The sequence below is a fragment of the Ambystoma mexicanum genome, chromosome 9 (genome assembly GCF_040938575.1).
Source record: "Ambystoma mexicanum isolate Mex_15411 chromosome 9, UKY_AmexF1_1, whole genome shotgun sequence".
Lineage (NCBI taxonomy): Eukaryota > Metazoa > Chordata > Amphibia > Caudata > Ambystomatidae > Ambystoma > Ambystoma mexicanum.
Window position 1 is genome coordinate 16,711,575 of NC_090931.1, and position 14,646 is coordinate 16,726,220.

The window sequence follows — 14,646 nt, forward strand, 5'->3', positions numbered from 1 at the left end:
CAAGACTTGGCTGGTGGCAGTGGTAACTACCCTATTTTTTATTCATTGCTTTGCTCTGCTGCTGGTTTCTTCCTGCGTAGTGCAGGACCCTCCAGTCTTCCTACTTCTTGTCAGTCCGACAGTCGCTTCAGGAACCGTGAGCGTGCAGAAACTACCAGGAACGTCCGCCTCAGCTACAGCTCCCTCTCCGTTTCAAGGTACTGTGCAAATCGGTTGTTTGTTTCGTCCAGCCGCTGGGAAAGTGTGAAATCTTTCCCCAATCCGAGGGCTTGTCCTTCTGTTCTCTTTGAACTAACTTTTCTGCTGGCCAACTCCGTCCGGAACTCGTGGCACGAACTTTACCGCGAACTACCCTGAACTGTGTGATCTTGAGCAAAAGACTTTTGACCTAATGACTTTGGCCCTAAGCTTTTTTTTACCTGATTCTATCACTGTAGTTCCTCTTGCTCAACTGCCCTGAGTACTTACCTGTTGGTGTGGTTCAATTACCATTAACTTTGTCTTTCCCTCTCTTTTAAATTGCTTGAGTGCCATTTTGCTCCCACTTCATTTTGTGAGCTTAACTTGTCTGGAACTTATTGGGAGTGGTGTATTAAGAGTGTGCTTTTTAAACTGCTTTAACTTAGTGAAATGTTATACAACTGAAGAGTAAAATAAATGTATATTCTTTTACTTGAAAACCTTGAGTCAGTGTTTGTTTGAATCATAGTAATTGCTGTCCTTTGTGTAACTATTTGATACTGCTCACTTACTCTTGAGATAAGTCTGGTTGCTCAGCCATCACTACCACTTTACTGTGTCGTACAGGCTTGTACCAAAGGTGAATTTGTACTGTCACTTGTAGTCCTAATTGTGTGTGGTGTTCCCAAATGGTACTGCATATAATTCTGCCTAACACTGGTGTATAGCGGTGAGGATCAAGTATAGTGATTACACTAAGAGTGCTGCTATTACCTTGGATCAACTAACCACAAGGCAAAAACATCACTAAAAAGCAATATTAATCATGTCAGATATGGAAAGCTACAGTCAGGAGACCCTCCTTAGTTACACGGTGTAGTACAGGCTTGTACCAAAGGTGAATTTGTACTGTCACTTGTAGTCTTAATTGTGTCCGGTATTCCCAAAGGGTACTGCATATAATTCTGCCTAACAAATGGTTTACTGCTATCTTGGTTTCAAAGAGAATTGTATTTTTTCTTCAACCAGCTCTTACAATTCTTCTTCAAATGTCACTAATCAGTAGGAGTTATTTCTGTTAGAACCATAGTTCAGCACTTGCATCAACTAGTACCTGGCTCATTCTTTTGCCGGGTTCTTGTAGGGAACAACTTCTGCCCTACAGGTATACTCGCCTGCCTGTCTACCACTTCAACAACAAAACAGAAAAAAGTGTTTCAGTGGTAACTTCCAACTTAGAATAACAACACCTTCATTGGGCTTCTTCAGCATAAAACTTTAAACGAGTTGTGGGGAAACAAGAAACCACATTGGTCCTCTTTAAGACTTCTTGGCAACTATGCTCCCCTCTCTCTGGATAACCTTCTCCAGAGGGCAGCCTGTTTGTCACCTTTTTTTCCCCTCTGTACCAAAAAACAAATAATGCTAAACAGATAGTCTCACTTTTCCTCTGTCTCGGCTTTGGCTATGTATGTTTCTATCAGCATAAGATCTGTGTTTCATAGCACATAAGCAGTAAGTCTCACAATCCTTAAGCCCCCCAGTATTGCTCTCTGGCCTTGAGTGCGGTTTGTTATATTGGTATTGTTGATTGACTATACACTCTTGGCTTGGTTATTACTTGTAGCTTTTAGACTGTTTAAAGCTTTCCCTTGGGGCTTTTGGGCTTTCCATACTGTCATGCGCTTGTTTATACAGCCATTTAATTTCAACAGGCACCACTTTTGTTGGTTTCGTATAGTTCAGTATTCAAAGTTACTGCTGCTGCTGCTGCTTTCATACACTCGCAAATGAAGCGGCCTGCAGCGAGCACACAGACAGCGCTTGAGAGCTCCAGAGTCACTTGCAAGCTTTGCACTCACCGGGTAAGTCGCTCGATTACACTTCGCTTGGTTTTCACAGGTCTTCGGTACTAATGGCTCCTTGTGGTTAGGTGGAGAGCCTCCTCTGATCCTCCCCTGCTCACGCCACTCAGGAATGGAGCCTCCTCTGCTTCTGAGAGGGCCAGGTGCAACCCAGCCACCTGGAACCTCCGAAGAGGGAACACTTCCCTCTGCTGCTTCCTGCTGCACATACTCTTCACAATGAAAGGTCACTGGGCAAACGACCTCTACAAAAGGGAGAGGCAATGGAAAAGACTCTCACAGGACCAGTAGTCCTGGTGTTTTCTCTCGCCACAGATTTCCCTTTGAGCTGCAACCAAGGCCCATGCTGCATCTTCCTCTTCCGCTGCTCTTCTTCTCTCTCTTAATGCCTGCACCTGAGGGGGCTTTTTATGCCTCTCAGTCCCCTTCAGGTGTAGGTCATTTACACCAATTAGGAGATCACTCCCACAGTGGGGTTTCTTTGCCATCCCTCTTCTCGTCCCAGTAATGAGGGAATTATTGGACTTGAAATCCCTTGCAACAAAGTTAGTTTTTCTTGCTCTTTGTGCTTTGCTGATTTGCCTTCTATTTTCTGCAACATATTTGAAGGAATTTCATACAATTGAGTGACCATTCTTGTTTGAAAAGAGGATTAAGGGGTTCTAGGCTTTTTGTGATTATTATTCAGACATCTTTCCATTACCCCCTTTTGAGGTAGGGAACCATTGAGCTCTAGGGGCTTTACAATGAGTATTCTCTTTTATACCACTGTAGCTTTGGCTGATTTTACCTACATTTATATGTTCAACAAGTGGAACATTTAGATTATTGTGGCAACAAGCAATTAGGTATTTTGGCATTTGTAACTTGTCTTCCTCAGAGGAAGTTAAATACTGTGTCTCGACCCCATTGGTTCCTCTCACCTCTAAGCCTTGTCTCCTCCCAGGTGATCCTCCTGCAGAGCACCAGCTGCAAGCTCAGGATCAGGAAGTGTCTGCCTTTCCCTGGCCACCTGGGAGGAGACTTTAGTCAGGGATTTGGTGACTAATCCATAGGATCCAGCACAGTAGGCAGGGCATTGTGGTAGAGTATAGGGTGGGAGGCGTTTGTGACGGCTTCCTGTTTGCAATCCTGTATTTAAGTAACCTTTTGTACCCTTCATGGTGGATGCAATACTGGCTCACGTTTCCCATATTCCACCAGCATCATATTTTCAATGTTTTCTTTTAGATAATGGATCCCCAAAAAATAAAAGAAATAATTGATTACAAGTCAAATACGACATATCCATTAGGTGCCACAAAGTCAGAAAAGCACACAATTCGAAGAAGAGCCTCACATTTTGAATTATCAGGTAAAATCATGTTTCCATATTTCTATTTTAAGCCTTCATATTTATTTGAATTACAGTGAAACTGAGGCTCAAAACATGGAGAAATCACCAGCTTAATCAGCCACAGTAATCATCAATGAAAATGTCTTTGATCACTCTTATTATTTACACATGAATCGTTAAATATTTCACAATACAACTCTCAGACATGTAATTCACAATCATATTACTCAGTAGCTGTGATTGAACCATTCATGACATGTCACAAATTATCCTTGTTAGGGGTGCTGTTGCGCTCCATGAGTATGGCCGCCTGAACGTTGGGCTCCACGTTAGGGAAGATCCTTTTCCGCAAACGATCTGCTGCGGTGCAGTAAATCCGGACTATCTTGGGCTGAACTCTACATCTCCATTCCTGCAGATACTGGCTAACTTGCAGCCTCCGGAGGCCGTAGACCTGGGAGCTACAACCACTTGAAGACCGCTGCGGGACTCCCCTGCGAGGACCCAGGCCGCAGCTCCACGTGGCACTGCTCATTCTACAATCGAGAGGCGAGGCTTCGTAGGCCTGGTGGGGGAGGGGCGTCACTGCCCTGACTGCGCGCCTCGCCTGTGCTGCTCTGCCGGGGGGAAGGCTCTACGGCCATACTGCAGCACTATTATTCGGGCTGTTAGATACTTGCTGGTCGCCACTGTGTTCATTGCGCCTGAGCCCTTCCACCACTTGGAGACAGCACCCAATCATGCCTGCGGCTCTTCGGTGGGCGGAAGTTGACTTCTGGAGATCCTCCCTGACTGGCGCTGGGCCCCCATCTCCCGGTTCGCTCCTGGAGACTGAGGCGCCGGTTCCTGGCTCAGCTTCTGGGCGCTCCTGTTGCTCCCCTCCCGCCGCTCACCAGCATGATGTGACGCATCTTTGGGCAAGGTAGGACCTGCAATGGCGGCACTGCAGGGGCTTTCGGGGAGCCTCGCAGTGCATGGATACTGCGTGGCGGCGCCTCAGAAGCAGGGGATCCACAAACCCTCCTAGGTTATAAGGACTTCTTCGCCCCCTACTGCTGTAGCATGCCGGGCGGTCCGGACTGCCTGCTCTTGTGCCATGTGTTGCGACTGTGGAGTCAGCGATCATACGCTGCGCTGGGCTCCCCCGAACCTCCCCACGCACGGCTCCTGGTCTCCTAACTAAACACAGACCCTAGCTGGCTTGTCACATTACTGCCAAGAATTCATAGTTAAGCATCCACGGTGTCAGGACGCGGACATGCACTGTCCGACAGCCTCCACTGTTCTCCTTTCATAAATCCTGCCTGCTGCGGGCGCATACATCAACCTGGCACGTGGGGGCACAGCTGAGCGCAGTGCTCCTTGATTGCGCCAGTGGTTCTGCCTGCATATTACTACTAGCGCCGGCTCACAATGTGTTGGGAGTCTCAGCAGGCTGTGACATTGTTGTGCTGAAGCGGACTACTGGTCTGGCATAGTAACTAGCAGCACTGGCCCTCCTGTTGTAATTTTCACATTTTTGAACCTACGTGGAGGGCTACAGTCGAGCCTGGGACAGCCAGGGGATTCGGCTTACACCAAGCCACGTCCCTATGATCCATCAATCTGCCAACTCTAAAGCCGTGTACACCAGGGTCCCCTCCCCGATCATACTATTGTAAGGATCTGTGCTACATGTGTGGACCCCTCCTGTGCCTGTGTGATGGTGCATGCTCCCCTTAATTGAGTTGGGCGACTGGGGCCCAGATACCAGACTGACCTATCCTGCAGCACCTAAGGGACACTCCCCCGTGGCATCACGTCTTAACGTGTCCTGGACTCAGCTGGCAACCATTGAAGGGCATACATCCTGTATCTGCTGCCTCGGATCGGGGTGAGGCTACTCCCCCCTTTGGTTGCAGTAGGGCGGCTTGTAACACCTGAAAAGACTGCCTCAGTGTAGATTGTTAGAGACATGAAAGTGCTTGGAGGAGAACAGCAACTGAAATGCATCAGTTATTCAAAGCTGGGAACTAGAGTGCACGCCTCACCCTCACTCTTTTTTCTACATACTGATATTAGCACTTAACTAGATATGTTTTGTGCGCATGCTGAGCAGGAACGGAAGTTCTTTGATTCCCCCAGGCCGCACATCAATACGGGGAGGCCGAGCGCCCAGGTCGGTTTTTGCCAGGTTGATCAGACTTGAACGGCGTGCATCACATATCCCGGCAATAGAAAAGGCTGATGGCACTCTGGATGTGACATCGCAAGAAGTCAACACTGAATTCCGATCTTTCTATGAGAAGCTCTACTCTAACACTGATACAGCCAGTGAAACCGACATTGGGTCGTTCTTGGACAGTCTCCCGCTCTCGGTTCTTTCTTTGGCAACTAGAGATACCCTTGATGCCCCGATCACATCAGACGAAATATCTACCGCCATTGACCAGATGGTTTAGGGAAAGGCTCCATGATCCGACAGTCTCCCTATCGAATTTTATAAACATTATGAATCCCATCTTGTATCACTACTCCTTGTGGGAGCCCTGGCCCCTTCCCTCTGTGAAGCAGTAATAACAGTGCTGCCCGAACCGGGCAACCCCCCACACAGTGTGGCTCCTACTGCCCTCTGTCACTCATAAATTGTGACGTTAAGATTTACGCCAAAGTGTTAGCCTTGCGTCTGGCCCCATACATGCACCATATTATTACGCCCGGACCAATCCAGTTTTATTCCTGGCCGTGCTACCTCCTTCAATCTACGCCGACGATTTAATGTACTGACGTGCATTAATCCCAGCAGGCAAGCAGTTGCAGCAACATTAGATATGCAGAAGGCCTTCGATTCTGTCTCATGGGGATACCTTTGGCAGGTACTTGAGAAATGCAACTTCAGCCCCGGTTTCAGAGCATGGATCAAACTGTTATATTCCTCCCTTGTTGCTAGGGTCCGCATCGACAATATGTGCTCAACTCAATTCCCGATAGCAAGAGGCATGAGACAGGGCTGCCCCTTCTCGCCACTAGTCTTTGCACTGGCTATTGGACCACTAGCCGATAGGATACGCCAGAGGCACGCACACAGAGGCATACGATTGGCGGGCCCATCGGAGATCATCTCACTATATGTGGATGATGCTCACATTTTCGTTCGCCAACCCGAGCTCAACCTTCCCCCAATACTATATAAGGCGTTATTCATTTCAGCGAGTTGTCAGGCCTTCAAGTTAATTGCTCCAAGTCCGTATTATTCCCGCTGACCGAAGCTACCACCCCGCCATCAAATCTCCAGGGGTTCACATGGGCACAGAATACGTTTACATACCTGGGCATAGTAGTCGCTCGTGATCCAGCCACGTTGTATGATGCTAACCTCTGTAAATACCTAGCCACTCTAATCCGGAAGTGCGCGGGTTGGACGAACCTGATGATTACCCTAGCTGGTAGGATAGCCATTCTCAAAATGCTGGTACTGCTGCAACTACGTTACAGGTTCTTAAATGTCCCACTGTGGCCGGGACGAGAATTCTCTGCTACACTCACTCGTACCATTAACGCATTTCTATGACACTCTGGCGCGGTCCGGCTGAAGCTAGCAACACTAACCACCCCAATAACGAAGGGAGGATTCGGAGCTCCGAATTTCGAGGGCTACTGGATAGCGGCTCAAGCCCACTTTGCATCATTCTGGTTCATGCCCTCTGACCCTCCCCTTCATGTCAAATTGGAGCATCTTGCTGTGGCTAGCAAAAATATCCTTACCATAGTCCTGCGATCCCAGATTTCAACCCACCGATCCTGTAGGCGCCATGGCCCTAGCCTTAAGCAAGATGTGGAAACAGACCGGTGACACACAGCCGTTTCACGGAGAGTTCCCCTGAATTTTTTTCCTGATTTCCCCCCGGGTTGACATAACGCCCACGAACCGCTGGGCGGAAGCCGGCCTGAATTTTATTTGTGATATATGTGTACAGGGCACTTTCACTGAGTGGGCTAATCTGCCGGGGTCCCTGCGGGGCAGGCCTTATCGTTGGTTACACTATGCGGGCCTGTAACGCGCACAAAGTTCAGACTCCCTGACTTCCCTTCACTTCCACAAGATAACCATTTACTATCGGAACTATTAAACACTACGGCTCTCAGGGGCAAGGTCTCCAGATTATACGCTACCCTTCAGAGTGGGATATCCCCCCCACAGATCACTAGGCTCAGGGAACTGTGGACCAGAGATCTGGGAACCGAGATTTCAGATCAACGGTGGGAACATATGTGCACTTGTACACACGACATCTCATTCAACTCATGCAATTTAAGATCCTACACAGGTTCCACTATACACCGATCATGCTTTGCCGCATGTCAAAGTAGCACCCCGCCACATGCCCAAGATGTAATTCTGATAGCGCAGACTATATACACACGCTGTGGTCATGCCCGCGACTTACCCAATTCTGGACCGAAGTGTGTGCATCTCACTCTGCAATGCTGGAGTGTACCAACGCCCCATCCCCCTTGACATGTTTCTTTTACGATCTTCCCATGTTAAACCGCGGCTCCAGGAGACTGGCGAGTCTGTGCCTGCTTCTCTCCACCCGGTGCATTCTCTTACTTTGGCTCCTGCCTAGACCCCCGCACACGAACAATGACTCTGCGCTGTCACATGGGCTGCTGACACTGAATAATGCTGGGTACTACTACAACCATTAAGAGCTAGACCAAGCAATATGTGTGGCCCCTTTCGCTCATACATCTCCTCCCTGTCTGTCAGTTCGGGGGACGAGGTCAGCGAGCCACCATCCCCCCCTCTTGAAGTTGCTTAGTCCCTTTGTATTGCTATACTCATGTTACTTGTATTGATGTCATTCCCCTGGTCACCTTAAACAGTTGTTCTGCTGCTCATGAATGATTTGTGACTGTATATGTACACCTGATGTATGTTCACTGATCAAGTATGTACTGTTGGTGTCCGTTGTTGCGTTGTCAAGCTCTTCAATAAATAAAGTTTTAAAAAAAATAATAATCATCCTTGTTTACATTGGAATATTTGCATCTGCAAATGCACAATCCTTTTTTAAAATATGTGGATTTGTGTGTGCATTGTAGTAATTATCAATTATTGTTCAAATGTATACTGTATAAAACCAATAGATGAACAAACACCACAAAAGAAAGATTATTCTTAAAATCAATTCTGTGATTGTAAACGGTGGAGCAGCCGCCTACATTATATGAATAATATATCCTGCTCATACACAATACCTTTCTCATCGGCATCGATGTTGCCATTATTCCTCTCTACAGGTGAAGATTTGTGTCACGTTACTGTTAAAAGGGACGGGACGACAACTTCAGAAAAAGTGCTGTCTAGCGCTGAAAAGGCACAAGAAATATTTAAACATTTCCATGGCAGTGGAATTGGTGCCCACTGTGGCATTAATAAGACTTGTGATGCAGTTGCCCAACGCTACTACTGGCCAAACATGTATGCCGATGTTAGGAACTGGGTAACTATAAGTTGGCTATTTTGCATAACAAGTCTATAGAAGCAGTCGTGATATGTCCATTAGCATTTATTTCATTTCAAGCATCTTATGTTTTGCATATCTTCATGCATGCTATTAATATATGCTTTTTCTTGCATACCATTTTATGAGTCCAGTTATTGGCTGACTGTAGTATTAAATTTCAATTGCATGCATACCACACCTTACTTGAAACAAAATCCAATTATTAACTCTTGACCTTGATATTTTACAAAATTACATTTTCTTTACTCAAAACATTACAGGGTTCAAAATTGAGATTCTATGAGCAGGACCTAAAACCAGCTTCTGGGTGTCGGGCATCACCCATTAGGCAGGAGCCACTGCTGGTGAACTAGAAGCTACCAAAGATGCTCCTTTGTACATTTTGTCCAGTTTGTATGAACCATTGTGTTTAAATGTATATTAGATGTCTTCTAATTCTTATTTATGTATTAAATCTCCCGGCTACAGGACTGGGCTCCCAACAACTAGAGCGCAACCTGTGCTTTTGGTCTTTTATGTTCTGCATTACTCGATTCCTCTTCCATGTCCCAGCTTACTTGCGGTTATGGGGATAGAAGTCCACCGAGCATCTATTTCCCCTTCCTCGTCCACACATCCCTTGACAAACATGACCCTTCGACCATTTAACCCCTCTATCCCCCCCGACCACCATCACAAGACCACCCCCTGCCACTTCTTCCCCTCCCTGAGTATGGCACGTCTTGCCCTTTCCTGAACCATCGCTTCAACCCCCTTCCCTGCCTCCCTCGACCCTCTTGCACAAACCTCTCCCACCCAAACACAGAAAACACAAAGGCAGTGGGCCACTCCTCACCATCAGCTCTACACACCTCTCTGGCCTACGGCAGTTTACCTACTTCCCTTTCCCACCCCCTCTTTCTCACCCCTCTCTGTCACCTATGCCTTCCATCTCCCTCTTTGAATACAGCTCTTACCCCTGTCATCTCCAACCACCCACAACACCACCTCATCCACGCTCTGGACACCAATCCCAATCACCCCTCTCGAAGGCCTGTGACTGCCTGCTCACTCTCACCAATACCAGATTCTTGGCAAAACTGATTGCCCGCAATGCATATTCCTATATGTAAGGGAGGCATGATATCATCAAGGAGACACGGACACAAGAGCTGCAAGTTTTCAAAACCTTTATTTTAACTTGAACGGGGTTGGAAAACTCCTACCTTGCCCTACAACTACAATTTTAGGAGTAAACTCTCGCCCCACGTTTGTATAGCACGTTGTAAGGTGGCACACTCAGACGGGGTGACACACTCTGGCACTGGATGCAAGAGTGCAGTTCACAACGTGGATCAGCCCCTCCAAAACTCCACCATTGTCAAAAGCCTTGGCTGCATAATGGACTCTGGCCTAACTCTGTCACACCACATTAACAATGTCTCCAAATCCTACCACTTGCACCTTACGCTTTTGAAACGCATCTTCTTACCTCACCTACCTCAATAGACTGGCAGCAATTATGTTGATTGTCATGTCCATACCAGACTATGCAAACTCACTTTACCTGGATGCACTGGCCCACCAAATAAACAAACTCCAAAGAGTCCAAAACTCGGCTGCCGGACGGCTCTTTGCGCTCAGACCAGGGGATCACATCTCCCCTGCACTCCAGACACTACACTGGCTCCCGACTGGACCAAGGGTCACCTTCAAAATCCTGTGCATTACTCACTGAGTAAAGCTGGGCCAAAATACTGACAGGAAAAGATTACGTCTTACCACCCAAGCCACACTCTAAGGTCAAGTACTGCCCTCCTCCTAGTGGTCCCCGCCTCCAATTTAGCCAAGATTGGAGGCGCCACCTATTTAACCTTGGCATCAGCATTGTGGAACTCAGTACTGTGAGAAACCAAAGGGTCTCTCACCTGCTAGTCCTCGGGGATCGATCTCTCTCTCTCTCTCTCTCTCTCTCTCTCTCTCTCTCAGGTGGCCAGGGCATGCCCATCGCCTTTGGATCCAGACCCTGGTGGTGGACCAGTGCAGGAGGATCACCTGGGTGAGGGATCTTCAGGGAGTGGGGGTGTCAGCCAGTGGTGAGACGCGGTATCCCCTTTCCTGTACTCACACCCCATCCTATTTTATAGGATTCTCCCAACTCTGCCCCCTTTCTACAAACACTGGTGCAAGGAGGAGGAGGCCTGAGAGTAGAACGGCTAACACTCAGCTATCTCATTGGACATGTCCTGTTAACAAGGTCCGGCAAAGTCTCCCCTCGTGGGGACAAGGGCTCCCGTTCCCTGGAGCAACTCCACAACCCTCTTCCTTTGTGCTCCTCAGATTTGTTCCTGTATCCATTAGCATGACCTACGCTGGATTAATTTGACTGTTGCCTTATTTTCTCTGTTCAATGATTTCAAGCTATTTGCTGTGATTAATGCTTAATAAAAAGAAATTTAAATGAAGCATCCCCAAGGTGGGTTCCCGTAGACAAGTTTGGATACTGAGTTACATTTTCATAAACACAACATAATACCCAATATTTATTCATTCACGGGGATCGAAATTAAGTTTGGAGAAGGGGGAGCTAAATGCAGCTCCTGGGTAGCCGGCATTAACCATTGTGGAGGAGCTACCACTGGGGAGTGAGGGGCTAGTACATCTAACTTCTACGTAATGTGCAATTTTAACATTTTGTCCATTATTTATGACCTCTTATGCTTTTTTACATGTTGTACAGATGTGTTATAATGCTTATTTAGACATAAGGTCTAATGGGAATGTTTGTTTGGCATAATTTGGCTTGGGGGCCAAAAGTAGCTGCTGGTAGTTGTTGATGTCAAGTTAATCAGGCGGTTCTAGGCCGAAAGCAGGACCTAAATAGCTCCCAGCTGCCCTGAATTTCGAACCCGGATTCAAAAAAGTTCACAGAAGGCTACCGTGTGACAGGACGGGAGACACACAGGAATAGAAGTCATTTTTCTTTTTTCTATGACCCTCACTGGTAGTAAGTTCAGAGCAGGTGTGCACACGGGGGCTGGGCACAAGTAGAAGAAAGGCATACGTGCATGGTGCACCCTGCTAGAAATAAGAGGTGAAAAGTGAGATTAGACAACTGCAGGATTGCTAAATCAGGAAGGAGACAGAGGGATCTAGCTCAGTCCGAATCGATGAGGTGTGCAAGTAAGTGATCAGGATCTTTGAAATGTCTGCCATTATTGCCTGCAAGCCAAAGATTCTCTAACTGCATGTTAGTTTCTTTTCTTAAAAGTTTTGATGTGTTATTACAAATTAATGGAAAACTATGTTCATCTTTTTATTTTTCCTGAACTATATGGATTCAGAGGATACAATTGTAAAGTGTAAGGGTAAATGTGTGTATAGCTAACATTTACATTCAGTGTCAAATGGAAAAAAATCAATATTAAAACACCGCTCCAATACACACCAATACTGGTAATTTATAAAAACGACTTCATTTTCCTCCTGAACCTTCCTCTTCATCAGTCCTGTTTCAAGTACCAGAAACACATGTATCTGCTTGTTAGGGCTCACCATACCTCTTTGTCTTTGAATATCTTTGCCGCCTGCCTCCAGAGTTGCATTGTCTTGCTTCTTCAACTTTTAGCCTTCCATACATTAATTCAAATTTTCTATCATTGTTTTCTATAGGTGAAAGAACCATGGGAGCTTGTCGGTATGGACCTCATTGGGCCACTAGCTTCAACAAAAAATGGAAATCAGTATATATGTACAATTACTGATTACTTAACCAAATGGGTAGAGGCATATCCTTTAGGATCCAAGACTGCAGCCGAAGTCGCCGACTGTATTGTAAAACTTGTTTACCGTTTCGGTGCACCAAAGCGCATATTGACAGATCATGGAAAAGAGTTCATTAATGAGGTAACTGTTAAATGTATGTGATTCATTTTTTTGACTGTCCATTCTGATAATTTATCAAGCTTAAGGAGCCGATTCATGGAATTTGTGCGCCGAAAAACGGGGATTTGTGCGCCATTCTGCCCGCAAATCCCTGTTTAACAAGTACAAAATAATTTGTACTTCTACATCACATCCAGTTTAATCCATACTTGTGGGTTATCATTTCCTATGGTGATGGGGCATGAGGTAATGGGACAGTGGAAAAGGTTACAAAGTTCACTACAGTGAGTAACTTATTTCAATTTCACTAGGTATCTGAGTAAGTGTGCTGGACAGTAGACAGCCCATTTAAATAAACTTAGATAAGTTTATCACTGAATATAAATATAACTGGCAGCACTTTCAACTTCATTAAAAACGTAAGCTATCGGTGGCCAAGGTGCTTGCTTTAAAGCATTTACTTGTGCCCTTAGCCATATCCTTTAAAGTGTTGTCAGCTGCCCCAAGCCCAGTGGGTGGGGAAGAGACACAATGTTAGGATGGGCATTACTCCTATGTCCTGTCTCCTCTGTTCCATACTTTTGTTTATTAATTTGTTAAGCGCAATCTGCAAACCAAATTGCCTCTGACTGTTATAATGTCAAGATGTTGCATTTCAGGGTGGATCCATGGGTAGCCAATTAAGGGTTTTTACGAAGCAGGGATACATGATGTGTTTATATAATGGCACACTTAGACATATGGTGGCATTTTGCACTTTGTTTATTTTTTCTGTTAGGCGGTTAGAAGTTTCAGCATAAAGGGCATTGCCATAGTCCAAGCAGGCATTGATCAAAGAACCCATCACTAAGCAGCTTTTTGTCGCTGGGAATGATTGGTAGGGCTTTTTTGTTAAGAAGGGGATGACATGTTTTAGATAGATTAGAAGAGGCAGATTTTTGCTGAGGCTTGCATCTTCTAAGAGGGAGGAGGTTCAAAGCATGAGAAGAATATCATGGAGGTATCAGACAAGCAAACAGGCAGGTTGCAGGTATACATGGATTGACTGCTGTAAGCCATTTTAGTATCTGGACAGTGGTCTTTAGAGTGACATGGTGTTCTGGAGAGGATGTTGAGGGAGGATAGATGTTCAAAACCTCTGCGATTATCCTGTCGATCAAAGTAATGCAGAGGTCTATCAGGAGTGACAGAAAGTCAACAAAGACATTTGGGGTCATGGGTACGATAGAATACGAGAATTCTGTAGCAGACTGATGTGTGGTTAAATGTTAATGAATTCAAATTAGTTGAGCTTAATGTCAGCAGCAAGGGGAATGTGGGTGTATCCACACTCACTGCCCAAGTACGGAAGCTGAATGGAGAGCCTTCCCAGCTTGGCTGGTACGGGTTACTGATTTTGTACACAACAGAGGACCACGAGGCAGGCAATGGGTGGAAGAGGGTTAGGGGGAGTTTCTGGAGACGTTAGGAAAACTGGGAAGAGGTTAAGGGAAGCAAGTTGGATAGTTATGGGGACACACAAGGAAAGTTCTCACATGCATTGATACAACCTTTATGGTAAATATCCACACTTAAGACATTGTCAACTCTTATTTGTGGCTAAGAACCTACCCTAACCCGATCCATAGATCTATGTATACTGCCTAAATTGATATTGCAGAATCAACCACTCGGCCTTCTGGTCGGTTTTACAAAATGAGATGCCAAGTGGCACCCGCTAGGGTGAATGTGGCCAAATAAGTGTTGAACAACATTTCTTCAATTATTAGGACAGCTAGAATGAGATCTAGTGTTCAGTCGTGAAGTTTTATTATATTTAACGTTAGTGATCTGACCTGACATTGATAAGGAGACAGTGGTGAGCAGAGCATGTTCAAGGTTTCAGTAGATG

The 14,646-nt window shown here is 46.0% G+C and overlaps 1 protein-coding gene across 2 annotated transcripts in view; it reads right to left on the minus strand.

Moving 5' to 3' along the window:
* The window catches only part of LOC138487609 (uncharacterized), a 508,482-nt gene that overhangs the window by 466,247 nt on the left and 27,589 nt on the right, over positions 1-14,646 (minus strand). The window lies entirely within an intron of this gene.